The following is an 11,606-nucleotide window of genomic DNA, read 5'->3' on the forward strand; positions in this document are numbered from 1 at the left end:
TCGGTGATATTGCCTTCCCTCAACTGCCACAGCTTGAGATGAATCATATAGCAAGTCTCGCGCATACCTAGGGCCTACCCTTGAAGAAACTGGTCCGGCTGTGAAATGCTCAGTTTTTTCTCAAATAAATTTTTTGGTTTGAGTTTTCTCACTTCCCGAGTCCCTTCACAATCAATCAGACCCATTGTTCCCCTTAGTCCTTAATTTTGTTATATTATGAAATAAATAAAAAAAATTATAATGAAAATAAAAATCATAATAACTGTTGCGCAAAAAACACTGTCCCACATACGTACTTGAAGGCAATATTGCTTTTATTTTGTTTTAGAACCTAAGGCATTAGAAAAGATAGCAGTACAATAAAAACGTTCAAAAAAAAACAAAAAAAAATTAATCTTCGCGGGACTCGAACCTGCGCCACTTAGTTGTGCTCGCGTACGTGAACTGAGTGCGTTAGCTTGCTAAGCTATTCGCGCTGAAGTGAAGTAGGTGTTTAAGTTATGTATATAAATTTGCTTTTTACACGCTATGTGTTGGTATATTTATGTACGATATGCGATCGTATCTGTTGTTGTGTGCATATGTTTTGGGATTGTATATACGTCACATGCTTTTCGCATGTCTTTCAACTATAGATTGCTGCACCGCCGCGGATGAAAACAAGTATTTTTACACCCACACACAAGCTTGAGCAGTTGAAGGTTGTTTCCCGGGGCTCTCTTGCGATTGAGTCGGCCACCACTGGGAATTAGAGTGATACGACATTAATCCCTGCATCTAGCTGTATTCCACTTAGTAGCTCTATCGCTTGATGACAAATCGAGGGCGGGGCGCGACGCTATTGCGCACGACCATGCCTCGCGTAGCGGCGACATCAGCTGATTGCGCCGGCCGGCTTGCTTCGATTTGCTTCAGAGCAAAGAAATGTCATACCTTGAAAGATTGCGTACTGCACTATGTCAAAATGTTACTGCTTTGTAGCCATCCTATGATTCATTGAGAATTGATAACTCTGATATCATTACTGTAGAGCTTTGCGTCGGCGACACGCACCGAACGTGAAACCGCACTACGTCTGTCGTAGAAGCAGTAGGAGGCTGTCGTCTGCTAGAACAAAAACAAAACAAAGACCTGCGAAAATATTCATAAGTTGTAACTTGTTTTTTGAATAACCGTTTATCACTTTTAAAGTTATTTTGCCAGATAACATACATTTTTTTTTTCAGTTTATAGCAGCGACAGATGTTTTTTTTTTTATTTTTCTCACACAGCTATCCAAGTCAAATCCATTCACAGCTAAAGCCACATGTTGTTTGTATTCTTTGTTTCTGTGAGCATGCCGTTTCGGTGCGTGTCTCATATGTTCGCGCTGCTACACACGAGAGCACGAAATGTTAAATTTACGCAAGGAAGCGCCGTTCCTCGTTCGTGTGATGTGCTAAGATTGCGCCCTATTCCCGCGGTTGTCCGAATGCGGATCAAGTGCGAGTCGTCCAAGGAATCGGCGGGTTGGGCGGGCGCTCGAAGGACTCCGAGGTGACGGCTGACGCCTGTGGTCGCTTCCCTCAGGACAGTGTGAAAGAAACTAAAGGTAAGGGGGACACTTTTTTATGTAGACCAAGTATGCCACTCAGTGCAAGTGTGTGTTGCTGCACTCGAACCAGGCGTCGCGAAACGGCAACCTTACGCGCCTTTGCGAGTGCGGTTGCCGACTCGCTTTGACAACGCTAACGGCTGCAGAGCCATGGCGCATCGGCGCGGCCTTACTGGAGCTAATTCGAGACAACTGCGGCAACGTGCATGTGTATGGTGATCGATTTTTTCATATGTGCAATGTAGTGAGGAAGACGCACACGGCGCTTGCTACGTTGTTGATTAAACGAAGCCTGCAGTGCCATTTCATGCAAAGCAGCATTTTGTTTACGTTCGCGGGCGATACAATTTGTAACTTGGCTCGATTCACCTAGCCAACCGCCTAAGTGGGTTGATTAGCATACGTTCACGGTAGAGCGTTATTATGTCCCTAAACAGTGGCGTGTGCTTGTTGAAAGATATAATGTGTGTGCCTAGTGTAGAGAGAGAGAGAGAGAGGTGTTCGTGCAATCTGCATGTGTACCTGCAAGACGCCTTTGCTTGTAACTAATAATGTACCGGCCAGCACCTACATTGTACGCCTGACTTTGAAGAAAAGTTGCATGCACAATGTGAGATTTTGTAATCTGCCAGAGTTGCTTTTTATAAAATAATACACTGCCAGCATGTTCAAAATATGTTTCACTGCTGTGTGGCAGGGGTGCGGTTATCACGCTGTTGTGTAGTTGCTGATGCAAGCACTTATAGTTTTGATGCGTTAATATTTCTCATCTAACTCATCAGGTGTTTGGCTGTTTCAGCACAAATAAGGCAAAGAGAGAAGGAAGACGGGTAATGACAGGACCAGTGCCGACTTTTGTTTGCAGGAGAATACCCATGTTGGTGTATTTATTGTGACAGCCTTTCTGTGTTGCTTTTTTGCCCAATTTATGCAACAACAAAGTTGTCAGCAATATGAGAGAGAACACTGAAATTAGCTTTTAAAGATCATGGTGACTAAATGCCTAGTAACTCACAGCACAAAGTAACTACAAAAGACATCAGTATGATCAATGTGGATGAGTACAGTCTTGCATCTAAAAAATATATTGTGCAAAATGTTGCCTAAGTAAGAAACCTCTCTATGTTTGCAAATAGTGTGACGTCACTTCGAGCACCGTGCCAGCCATTTCCTCCCTCTGTGCAAGGGCTGGTTGGCAAGGAAGTTGTTTGTGACGTTCCTGATAGACCACCGAGATGTATGCGATTCTAAACCTGTAGCCTAATATATACGTAATCTTTTGTGCAGTTACATCGCTGCATCTGACACCTACAACTTATTTGCATATTTACATTGCTCCCTTAGGACCTAACACTCAAACTTGTTTGCATTGTCACTTCATGAATATCGAGCGGTAAAGGTACTGAGTATATGTGAAACAAGAATCTCTGCTTATTACATGAAGAAATATGAGGCCTTCGATAAAACAAGTTATACCTTTATTGAGCTTGCGTACTCGTCGGGGCGATTCATACATGCAGCTTCAGCAAATGGTATCTTCCAAATGGTATCTTTACAGATGTGTTGGGTGAGTAAAGCAAGCAGGTTTCAACACAAGGAAAAGTATAATATGGCAGCACCTCTTGTGCGTGCCTTACATCCCAAGTATATCAAATATTTATCTTGCCTTGTGGCCTGTAATTTTTAAAGAGACACTTCTTTTTGCGTTATATTTGAGTCTTGATGCTTCGACAGCAAAGTATTTGTGTTTGACAGCAAGTGTTCTTGAACAAATAACTGATGTCAATAATGACAAAACACCCTTCATACTTGGTCCTTAGCATAAGCTAGCACTTATCTGTAGCAGATTCAATTATTCATTTTTTGCTGGGATGATAATGGGCAAGTAGCAAAGGCAAGTTCAGATTGGAGCGGTCGGTGACGTCTGTTTAGGCTCTGCCATATTGCTTTGCAACCAGAGTTACTTGTGGCCACATATACAATGAAGCCACATGACGTGCATTCTAAATGAGATTACCACATCACATTTCACTGCATCTTAGTATGTGCCAAACAAATGCAGATATCATTAGCTTGCCACTATAAAGGGATCCTAAACCAACACAAGGTTGAAATTTAGTCGTGCTGTTGCAGCTGTGTATGACTCTACAATGGATACATAGCCGTGATAATTTGTCTATATGTGGTCGCAATAGTAATGTTACACACATTGTACGATGTAAAAGAGGTCCTCGCTTATTTCGCTTTTTTTCGCTATGCTTCTTTCTTGTCTCTTCTTGCCATGTGCTCCTCCTCACTTTACAAGGAGCAAGAGCAGTGGGCATACAAACACGTATTTAAAAAAAAATGTTGTAAGGTGAGCACTGAGAAGCTGAACACTTCCAAAAGGCTCAAAGAGGTAAAGGTATTGTTTCTTGCTACTTTTTGGGCGCCCATAGCTAGTTGTGCTGCTGCAGTTAAAAAATAAGTGAAATGTTAAAAATTAATTGGAGATGGTTTGGCACCCATAATTGCAGTTACATACAGAACTAGGTTTCAATGCGTAAGCAAAATCTGTTTACTCTAAATCAATCCTAATGATATCTGAAATTCAGGAAATATTCACAGAAAAGCTCAGGAAAAGGCTAAGTGGTTGCCCCTTGAATGTGAAGGAGATACCCTTCTTCTAAAAGGTCAATAGACAGTCTAGTAGTCTCGATATTACATGCACTATAAAATATTCTGGTGTGGTGCTTTTCATGCATGTTATAATGAGAGGGGTTTTTAATAGAACTGTTGTCACTTTGCCCTGCATTGCTGAAATTGTTCACATAGTTATAATACTTGAATCACTTTATGCCTTTTGATTTTATGCAAATGGTTTGCTTACCCAGTCGGTTTAACTTGATCTGGATAAAATCATAAATGCTCTAAAATTTTTTTTACTATACAGCAGGTTTATTTTTAAAATACGCGACCATTGATGTGAACGCAGTTGGTGGCATGCTTGATTAATCCTTCACTATCCCCACTCTAACTACACCTGCTACAGTGCATAGTGTGACAAAAGTAATGGTACTTAACATTACTGGCAGCATACACTTTTATGTCTCAAAATAGGTTAAAAAGCCTGGTAAAAATGTGTGTACGTTTTTTTTTTCGCTCCAACTAAATATTCGGGTCTACTCAAAGTAGCTTCCACTCTTTTAAGTTCCTCAAACTTTTAGGTGTTAAAAAGAAGTATCAATGCCATATACTTTCTTTGTCAGCCTACTCACCACTCTAATAATGAGAATTACCCGACAACATTACTCAGGAAAATATAGGGATGTTATAAAAAGTAATGTCAATTCAATTGTCAAAAAATGTCAACCCATTAGTAACTTGCCGCCAAGTTACGTTTTCGTTCACTTTTCTTTTCACAATTTTGTGAAAGTTATTTTTGATAACATCACCTATAGTTTGTTTGGCATCATTGTCTGCTAGTTCTCATTATAATGTTCAACAAAGACAACAAACCCTTAAATTTATAGTTCTTTCCTTTACTCATGAATCTGAAACAGTGAATCTCGGTAATCTTAGCGGTGTGTGACTTGTTTTTTTTTTTTGATCAGTTGTGCATGTATTCAATTACATGCATTTAGGTGGGAGGGCGAACTATTGCCTCCTCCTGTGACTAGCAGATTTTCTGAGAACGGACAGATGCATAATCCGGCCAAAGAAGTATAGGGATATTGGAAGTAATCGTAACGTAATTGCAATCGTAATGTAATTGCCAGTAGGCAAAAAAAGGTGTCCCACACTCGCCATAATGGTAACAGGCAGCGCTGACTGACTCTTCCATGTATAAATGCACATAAATACCGTACAAAATGGAAGAGGGATAGCCGCCATGGTAGTTCAGTTGATAGAGCATCGGACATGTTATTCGAAGTTCGCAGGCTCGGTCCCTGTACAGGGCAGGTTATCTTTTTTTTTTCCTGCCCCGCCACGGTGGTCTAGTGGCTAAGGTACTCGGCTGCTGACCCGCAGGTCGTGGGTTCGAATCCCGGCTGTGGCGGCTGCATTTCCGATGGAGGCGGAAATGTTTTAGGCCCGTGTACTCAGATTTGGGTGCACGTGAAAGAACCCCCGGTGGTCAAAATTTCCGGAGCCCTCCACTACGGCGTCTCATAATCATATGGTGGTTTTGGGACGTTAAACCCCACAAATCAATCAATATCTTTTTTTCCTTCTACTTTTCTTTCTTCACAATTACAACACTTCTATTCTTCTTGAAGATTTTCTGGTGTAAAAAAGGTACCTTATAATCTGAAGAGGCAAACAGAATGTGCCAGTGTACGAGGTAGCTCTTGTAGTGGTTACAAGTAAGATATGTTTTGAAGAATAAATCATTCTGCCACTTGCCTAAAGAATGGCTACAGGACATGGCGCTGGATGCACTTTGTTATTTTTGAATCAAGCTATCTTGTATTCTATTTTTATAAATTACATGGGATACACGTGACGGTATCACACACTTTAACGCCACAAAGATTATACAGTGAACAATGTTATAAATGCGAAATTGCATAAGGATAAGGTGAAAACTGCACCCTCAACGAGAATGTACAGAAAGGACAGGGTGCAGGCGTCATTCCTTCCGCCCGTGCTTTTCAAGTGCGAGCTGTTTTCACCTCGTTCTGACCAACTAACTAGATTGAGATGTGTTGTTATAGTGCAAGAGGATGCTCCACGGGAAACTAGGTTTGTCTCAAAGTCTGTGTGTGTCTTTCAACCTATATGGTGCCCGGTTCAAGAGTTCATGCAGACCAGATCGTGTAAAACAGGACCGTGTAAAATGGACCGTGTAAATAAAATAAAATGGACCATGTAAATAAACAGGATCGTGTAAAATGTCGTTTTCGTGTGCAACTGTAGTTGTGGTTGTGCTGAATGACCTTTCTTTATATACACTACATAACAAACTTGCTTCTTTAGAGTCGAGTGCATCTTCGGATCGATTGTAAATGTTTGCATATGCGAGGCCTTAAGTTTTATAAGAAATTCCTCAGTGTGCCACGACGAAATGTGTGTTCAGTGAAAATTTGTATATCATTATATACAACTCTTAAAGCCTCGTCTACAACTTTATGCAGGTTGACCTTGAGCAGAAAACGAGGAGCGGCAGCAGCCCCCAGAAAAGAGCAAGCACCCTCCAAGCTCCCGAAGCTCTCTTCGACAGGAACAGCAAGGTCACTGTGTGGCATTGAAAACCATTGCAAGGAGTGCCTTATCAGTACACTGTGCTGCTCTTTCATCGCAGAAGACGAAGTTGACCACTCCAGAGGAACTTCACGCTGTGTATTGTGAGTGCTTCAGTGGTTTTGTTTTTGTCCATCCAGCAGTTAAGAAATCATGTGTCAGATTCAGCCAGGATGGCTAGAGGGAGTCGGGCAGGCATGTTTGGACTTTTGTCTAGCCAAGTAGTGCCAATTTTCGCACTGGTCCTGTTGGAGTTACTGCCAGAATCACAGAAGCTACGTTACCTCTCTAAATGTACAGATGTGTCGGGGAAGATTAGCTGCATTAGGTTTTTCTATAACTGATAGCTGCCAACATTCTTCATTATACAGGAGTTTTGTTCCTCACTTATTGGTGTAAAGCCCTCTACAGAAAAAATGCAACACGTCTACTTCCAGAAGACTCCAAGGCCCTACTTGTAGGTTTTTTCGGCTTGTATTATAAGCACCTCGTTTGGTGTACATGAACATTTTATAAACATGTACAGCGAAAATTTTGGGTGGCTGGTCGTTTTGTCGTTATCTTGTTCCTCGCAGTATTCTTAAGCATGTTGTGCATTACGTTGTCAATCTGGTTCATGTGCATAGAAGACATTACGAAGTTTCAGGCTACAGTATAAAAAGCCTGGAAGCAAGCTATCAATAATTTTTTAACAGAGTTGCTTAATCTGATACATGATACATCACTAAACTTTCGTGCGTATTCATCAATGTAAGCTCGTGTTAGTGTTATCCAAAATGAAGATGTGAGTCGACAGATGGAAACATCTAGTGGAGTAATCAGGGTGAACAGTAGAAGTGCTTCAGACAGGATGGCCGATGTTGCGATAGGAGGACCTATTTTTAGAAGTCACCTTGTCATCCTTGGCGTGTTAGTTTAAATGGGGTCAGTAATGACATTATCTATTGGTATAGGCATGTGTGCCTGTTGGAAATGTTTGTCTGAAAAAAAAAAAACCTATAACGCAGAAGAGTGCAGCCCTTGCTTCTTTTCAAGTTAGGTTGCGCTGATACAAAGTGTTCTCCTGTTGGAGGTTGGGGGTAAGGGAAGCAAAAAAAAGATAAATGATAGAAAAGAAGAAAAAAGAAGGAAGGTTTTTTTCCCTTGTTTTATTTTTTCACCTTTTTTGTTTCATTTGCATTGTCCCATCTAGTGCATGAATCAATGACACATGGCTTTGCTATAGCAAAGATGCCTATGTGGTGTTGGATTGAACAGTGCATTGTACTTCATTTGGTTAATTACAGACTGATCAGTCTTGCAATAAGTGCTTCCTGTCTATCACCACACATGTTCAATTGAAAAGTTTGTGCTTGGCTCTTAGTATGCTGGTATATAGCTTGTGTCTTGGACTACTCAAAATGAATGTTATTTTGCTGCTGTTTAAGGTAATGAATTTATCCAACATGAAAATATCTTGCCTTGTGAACTTTGTCGGACCTGCCTTTGTGTTTCTTTCCTATGCAGGCATTGTATGTGAGGGAGGCAGTAACAGAGAGGTGATAGCTTGAGCTTCGGAAAAATAAATGCTGGCAGTGAGGCAATTACGCATCAAACATCCCAGCCATTTTGCCAACCGTCCTAAATGTGTTTTGAAAAAAAAAAAATATTGCGCTCGTTTACTGTATTTTTCTGAAAACAGCAAAATGCTAAAGTATATCGCAGAGAACAAAATATTAGGCCACGTTGGTACCTTCTGGACTTCCCAGGATGTCGTCTGGGTGTTGTTTGTAAAAAGTAAAGTGTTTCAAAAATACTGCCTCTTCTACACCAAATTCGGTCTTGGTATTAAGTAAAGGTGCTTGTGTGTAGTGCATGAAGCTCAGTAATATTAGTGCAATTTTTTCGCCACATCAAAAGCAAAGAAGTAGTTCTCTTTATATGTCAAGTTATATGATTACATTTTGTCTTAAAGTAGAAATGAATTTTTGAAGTTTTCTTATGATGGCTGTTTTCTGCATTTGATGTACGACAGCTTCCGTTCCGAAGTTCCCCATGGACTTCAAAAATCATTTTCCTCATTTAAACAAAATTTGTAATGATAACACTTGCCATGTAACAAGAACTGTTTATTTGCTTTCAACTTACATATAAAAGTAATTTTCAATTAGACAAACACACAGCTCAAATTGCATCTCAATGTGTACAAAAACGATTATATAGTGATATTTGTAATCTGGACCTAACATTTTTTTTTTCGTAAAATAAAACTTCTGTGCAGTGAGTATTTGTGGCTCAAATATTCATACAAAATGCAGTATTGCCATACAAGAAATGCAAACGATAAACAGTTTGGCGGAATTCTTCAAAGCCTATGTAGCAGAAAAATTCCACTAATGTTACTTGACTTCAAATACTTTAAGAAGCATCTTTACTTAATATGTAGATCAAATTTGATGTGGCAAGAAAAAGCGGTACTTTGAAATTTTTCTCACAAATAACACCCGCACGACATTCTGCGAAATTCTGAAGGTACCCACGTGACCACTACTCTTTTCTCTTCAAAACATTTCTGCAAATAACTATTTTCAGAAGAGTAAATTACCATCATTTTTTAAACTATACATCTGTGATGGCCGCCAGGCAGTATGGTTTGTATGTTTGGTGTAGAATAGCCCAGTGCAAAAAACAACAAATGGCTGAGCATCCTTTGACGCTCGGGCAATTTCGAAAGCATTTGTTTGTTAGCAGCAATTCAGTTAAGCCCTTGTCTTTATGCTTAGGCCCAGAAACAAAACACAAGTAACTAAAGTAGTCCTAAGAGTCATGTAGTCTCACTGTTCCAAGGCTTGTGGAGCCTAATTTAGTGCAAGCTTCACCATTTTTTTAAAATTCAGATTCAACCAACAGGTTTTGGAGGCACAGTGCATTTTCAGCCAACTTGTTTCACACCAGTTACTTAGATAAAAAGCGGAAAGTAGAGGTAAAAATACCATTTTAAAGGCATTGTAGGTAATATTGAAAAGGACTGCTTTTTTTTGTGTGGTGCTTTGCCTGAACGCTGTGCTTTTTGTGGTATAGTTCATTGTCTAGTGAACATAGGCTTTAAAAACTAACATTAGCCATGTTGAGGTCGATTTCTTGGTTATAGTCATAGGAGACATATAAATAATTATGACTTCAAACTTGATTGTTCTTTTGAAGATTTTTTCCTTGCATAATGATATTTGAGAGTCTTAGTCAATTTTGTTATAAGAAAACGTGATGTCATAATAGGGTCACTTTTTGTAGAGTCGTTCAGTTCTACCTTACCTTTTACATTCCTAATAGAGCAGTTATTTTCAATATCGGTATTGGAAATGGAATGAGCATGCTGTATGTAGTAAAATGTAAGCACTTACAGATAGCACATGCAACCAACTTTTCTGTTGGCAGTTTATTTCTGTTATTCTTGATTTATATGTGGGGTTTCACGTCCGAAAACCACTATATGATTATGAGAGACACCGTAGTAGAGGGCACTGGAAACTTCGACCACTTGGGGTTCTTTAACGTACACCCAAATCTGAGCACACGTGCCTACAGCATTTCTGCCTCCATCGGAAATGGAGCCGGGGTTTGATACCGCGACATGCGGGTCAGCAGCCGAATTACTGTTACTCTTGCTCCCCTATATGTGTGCAGTTCGGTTATAGTTATCTGGCTTGCACAGATTTTTAATGGCACCTGCCTGGTCCTGCTTGCTTTCATGGTGATCTTAACCTTCATAAGTTGCTTAGGTTTAACTCTCAAAATTGTTCAAGATGCCAATTTTGTGCACAAACTGTATAGTATAAAGGCAGCAGATGTACATGCACACACTATTAAATGAACACTGAGAGCTTTCACTTGCAGTTCCTAAAGTTTTACTGTGCAGGAAGCGTTTAAATCATAATTTCATAAGGACATAATAATCGATTATCTAATCTTGACAACCTAGTTATTTTCACTGTGATAAGCATGCTGTTTTTTTTATGTGGCAGAACTAATTTATACACTCATTCCTTCTATTATTCACATATGCATAACATGAAGGATTGTGTGCCTTAAATTGTCAGTTTCATTCTGTGTGTTATATTTCTTGTGCATGTAAACTATTGTGCTAACATGTGTCTCTGACATTATTTGTGCCAATTATTTTCATTTCCAGGTGCCTATGAAGGACACATAAGTTCTATCGCAGTGACCTTCGAAATTTACAGTGGTGCCGGAGCCTCAAGCAGCATTTCGCCGATCTCCACAAGGCATTCATGAGATAAACACAGCGCCACACTTTCACAGTGCTATGATTATTATTTATGTTTAAACATTTCGTTCTAAAATTGCTGTTACATTGTGCCACCATCCTGTGGCTTAGGTGGAGCTCGTGAAATTGCGGTGCAGTCACCTCATTTGTGTACGATCAAACTGCAATGTCACTATTGACAGCTGGAGCATACAGACAAATAAAAAAACATATTGATTGTAGCAGGGCTGATGTGTGCATTAATGCTTCTCTATTGATAATAATAACTTTATAAGCTCTTTAAGTCTTGCATAGAACACTGCATTAATGTGTTGCAATGTAACCACCTTTTATGATCGCTAGCATGTTAATTTAGTAGTTTTGTAATGTATTTTATTTAAAAGGTAATTTTGCTTCTGCACCACAACAATTAGTAAGCTAGATGCCGATGATTCAATCCCTCATCATGCACATTTAAGAAATATTGTGATTTGTACACAGTATTGCATGTACTCAAGATGTGGACGTCTATGCAATTTACACATT

The 11,606-nt window shown here is 39.7% G+C and overlaps 1 long non-coding RNA gene across 2 annotated transcripts; it reads left to right on the forward strand.

Moving 5' to 3' along the window:
- The first annotated feature begins 1,003 nt into the window (after positions 1-1,003).
- LOC142783994 (uncharacterized) lies at positions 1,004-11,302 on the forward strand. 2 transcript variants are annotated; one of them, XR_012888550.1, is made up of 3 exons: positions 1,004-1,591; positions 6,712-6,921; positions 10,986-11,302. It is a non-coding gene; the product is annotated as an uncharacterized LOC142783994 (long non-coding RNA). The 2 variants fall into 2 exon arrangements; XR_012888549.1 differs by lacking the exon at positions 1,004-1,591 and having other exon boundaries at positions 4,235-6,921.
- The last annotated feature ends 304 nt before the right edge of the window (positions 11,303-11,606 follow it).

This window comes from Rhipicephalus microplus, unplaced genomic scaffold, assembly GCF_043290135.1.
Source record: "Rhipicephalus microplus isolate Deutch F79 unplaced genomic scaffold, USDA_Rmic scaffold_13, whole genome shotgun sequence".
NCBI classification, from domain to species: domain Eukaryota; kingdom Metazoa; phylum Arthropoda; class Arachnida; order Ixodida; family Ixodidae; genus Rhipicephalus; species Rhipicephalus microplus.